This window comes from Petaurus breviceps, unplaced genomic scaffold (assembly GCF_028583685.1).
Source record: "Petaurus breviceps papuanus isolate PSGF00001 unplaced genomic scaffold, PetGlider_PUasm1.0 90919, whole genome shotgun sequence".
Classification (NCBI taxonomy): Eukaryota; Metazoa; Chordata; class Mammalia; order Diprotodontia; family Petauridae; genus Petaurus; species Petaurus breviceps.
In genome coordinates, this window is record NW_027187378.1 from 28,094,418 (window position 1) to 28,098,798 (window position 4,381).

Below are 4,381 nucleotides of genomic sequence, written 5' to 3' on the forward strand. Positions count from 1 at the left end.
ACTAAAAATAAATGAATGAATGTGAGATGGTCCTGCTCTCAAATCAACCTTCTAATAGCTTATCTCTGGCACTTAGCATGGTGCCTGGCATGTAGTAGACACTTTTAAAAATGTTTCTTGACTGACAGACTGACTATTGGGGGAGATGATACAGAGAGGAAGATTCATGACCCACAACAGAGAGGGGGTAAACAAAGATTACTTTTAAAAAGCAGCAATAACCTTGGTCTGCATTAAAAGAAGTGTAGATCATGGAAGGAACAGGTCTGATGTTCTGTCCATACCACTTCTGAAGGGCTAGGTTCACTTCAGGATGCCATATTTTATTATAACTGTGAGAAATTTGTGATCTCGTCAGTGTAGGTGTTTCCTTTCTCTGATGCAGAGGACAACTTCTCTATGGACTTCATTCACCCAACAAACATTTTAAAAGTACCTACTGTGTGCCAGTACTGTTCTAGAAGCTGGAATACAGTGATAAAAATGAAACTGTTTCTAGCCTCAGGATCTTATTATGAAAGAGGGGAAACAACACATAAGTTATAAGAAAATATGAAATCAATTAACAAGTACCTACTACGCGCTAGGCACTATGGTGAATGCTAGGAATATAACGCCAAAAGAGTAATGGCCCCTGTTCTCAGGGTTGCTGTCTTCAGAAAGAAGGAGCTAACAAGATGCATTGGTCTAGGACATAGTACTGGAAATGAACTTTGAAGGAAGCTAGGCATTCTAAGAGTCAGAGGGGAGGTGGGAAGGCATCCTAGGCACTGGGAACATATTGATCAAGCTTGTCTTTTCTACCTTCACAACACATCTCCTATTGATCCTCCTCTGTCCACTCATGATCACCAGCTTAGTACTGGCCCTGATCATCTCTCACCAGGACCTTTGCAATAGCCTTCTAACTGGCCTTCCTGCCTCAAGTCTCTCCCTAGTCCAATCAGTCATCCATTCAGCTGCAATGGGATTTTCCCAAAGTATAGCTTTGACCGTGTCACTCTCCTACTCAACAAACCCCAAAAGCTCCATCTTACTTCCAGCATCAAATATGAAATCTTCTGTCTTGCATTTAAAACTATTCACAAGCTAGACCCTCTACATTTCTAGTCTTCTTATACTTTACCCCCTCACTCACTCTACAATCCACCTCCCCTGGGCTCTGCTATTCTTCACACAGGACTCTCCTTCTCTGGACTTTGCACAGTCTGTCCTCTATCCCAGGAACTCTCTCCCTTCTCTCCTAGCTTTTCTGGCTTTCTTCAAGACTCTCAAATCCCACTTTCTGCAGGAGGACTTTCCCAGACCCTTCCTGCTCCCCACTCTGAGGTTACTTTCTCTTTACACAGTATATAAGTTATTTGCATATTGTCTCCCCCCCCATTAGAATGTAATCTCCTTGAAGTCAGGGACAGTGTTTTTGCCTTTGAATTTCCATAGCTTAGCACAGTGCCTGGCACATAGTAAGCAATTTTAAATGCTTTATGAGAGAGAGGCTTATGGGCTGTGCAAAGGCTTTCCTCAAGACCACCTTGTGAGCTAGGTAATGCAAGTATCATTATCTTTATTTTACAAATGAGGAAATAATTTGTCCTATGTCCAACAGCTAGTAAGGGACAGAAATGGAACATAAACCCAGACTTTCTGAACTCCAGTCCACAAAATCTTGGGGTTCAGACAACACAAGCTTTAAGCAGCTGGGCCCACAATATTGGTCTCAGTGTAAGTGCAGCAGAGGAGTACCCAACCACAGTAAAAAGACGAGGAAGGTGAGAAGAGGAGCCATCAGGAAGAAACATAGGAAGAAGAGGGAGAGGAGGAGGAGAATCCCAGCTGGTGAGGGAATGGAAGGAGGAAGTCAGAGAAAAAGAGATAAAGGACAAAAGGAGAAAAATAGAAGCAACAGGAAATCCTCCAAGAGGTGACCACCCTGATGAGGAAAGGGGACAGGGCGGGTAGGTTGCAGAGGAAACTGCTTTGTGTGGGGTCTTGTAAATGGAAGCAGAGAGTAGGAAGGGCAAGCACAAAGAGGGAGTGATCACTAGAGAATGAGGGTAAAGAAAAGGGAGAAAATTAGGCAGACTGAAGAGAAAAGCCAAGACCCAGAGAAAGAAGAAACACACAACGGTGCAAATAGTCTCCAGACCTGGTCAAATGGAGCAAACCAAATCAGTCAGGGAAGTGGAAAACCACTGAAAGACTGATTTTACTCACAAATGGCTGGATACACGGTGATAATATTCACAGTTTAAGAACCCAGCAGGCAAGCTGTACAGCAATAAGGAGAAAAGAAAGATTGGCTATGATCATAGTAACAAGAGTGAAGTTGAGTTAGGGTTGAGAGAGATTGAGCATACTGGTCCAAAGGAGGCAATAGTGAGAAAGACAATCCATTTTTTGCCTCTTACCTTTGCTTTGGCTGTCCTCCATGCTAGGAATGTTCTCTCTCCTCACCTCTGACTCTTAGAATCCCTAGCTTCCTTCAAGGATAAACTCAGATGATAAACTCCTACAAGAGATCTTTCTTAATTTTCTGTAGTTTCAAATGCTCCTCAATGCCCTTCTCCATTATTTTCTATGTATCTTGTATCATCTTTGTATTTATCTCTGTCTTTTCTTAAAATATTATTTCATAATATCTGTTAGTCTGTATTTATCTGTGTACATAAATTTACCCTTATAATAATGTAAGCTCCTTGAGAGAAATTACTGTTTTTTTAATCCTGGTATCTAGTACCTAGAATAATGCCAGGCTCACAGTAGACTCTTAATAAATGCTTGTTGGATTGAAGGAAGCAGAGTCTCTGTTTAGTTATTATAAAATATTGTTAGAGTTGGAAGAGCCCTTACAAGAGAGAATGCTAGAAATAGAAGGAATCTTTGAGCACAAAACATAGACTGTTGGAGCTGATCTTAGTGTAAGAGCCCACAGATGAGGAAATTGAGGCCCTAAGAAGAAAACTGACTTGTTCAAGGTCACAAAGTAAATTAGTGACCGAGACAAGACTAGAATCCAGATCACCCCTTCCATAAACAGTACCCTGCATTGCTGAGGATAGAATAGGAAAATTACAACTATCCTATTAGTGGATGTAGTAGAAGGATTATTTGTTTCTAGAACCCTTATTCCCCTCCCCCCTTTTTAATAATAGTTTTATACACACCAGTAGGGGAATAAAAGCCAAAGTGGATAACATGACTTTTCCCATCAGCATTAGTTCATTAGAACATTTAAAGGGATTATTCTGGGAAAACATGTCCCCAAGACACTGTTAAAGAAAAAAATCTAGTTTCTATATTACAGAATTCAACTTTCTCCCCTTTGTCTCCAAAAGTCCTAGGGAAAGAGCCTGAAATTCACCCACTTTTGACACAGGCTAGTTCTATAACTCTGGGTAAGTCAATAGACTTCCCTGCATCTTTATGAGTTTCTTAATATATCTCTCCATAGTCTTATAAAGCAAAGAGAAGCCATGGAGGGTAAAACTGGTTTAAAGAAAATGTAGTAAGATATCCAACCAAGCAAAACCATTCCAAGGACATTCAAGGATGAAAATGGAAAGTGGACTACAAACAGAAGAAAAATGGAAAAGATTTGTAAAAATAATTTTAGTATACTGATTTTTTTCCCATCAAGGATAATGGAACCATCACACTTGAACCCTAATCCCTGAGATACTTTCAAAGAAAGTAGACACGTTACTAAAGAGAACAAAGAAATTGTAAAGTACAGCATTTTACTGACCCCCCCAACCTTTCCATAGTGGCAAAGGCCCATTTTTTCAAAACAAACCTTTTGCTGGTGTTACTGTATTACAGTAAGTACTGGAACAACATTGTCTCTGAGAAACTAAAAATGAGCAACATGTAGAAGATGATGGAAAGGTCCATGATGGAGGTGAACAGGCTGTAATATATTACTAATGTGGAACTTGGAAGAAGAACAGGAGAAAAGAATGTCATCAAAGAACTTAATGACAGAAAGAAAGCTGGGTTTTTCATGTGGTGAGAGCAAGCAATGTCAGATGGGATGCCAGATTATTCCACTGTTACCCTTGTGATGATGGGAGAAATTGAAGAAGACCTTTAACACATTAGGTCGATGCCTGCTCTGGGTGAGTGTTCTATTCTCTCCCATTTTGTCCAGCAGTCAACTTACTGGAGGATATGGATGAGTGTCAAATAGGGTGGGCAAACATGAATGGTCTATAATTTGTAGTAATCAGGTAATTCCTCAATCAGTGAGATCCTAGGTCCATTAGAATATGTATCTAATATCTGCACCATCCAAACCAAAGGGTAGTTGTGAGCAAAACTTTTTTTTAACTCTTTTCTTTAAAGCAATTGGGGTTAAGTAACTTGCTCAAGGTTACATGGCCAA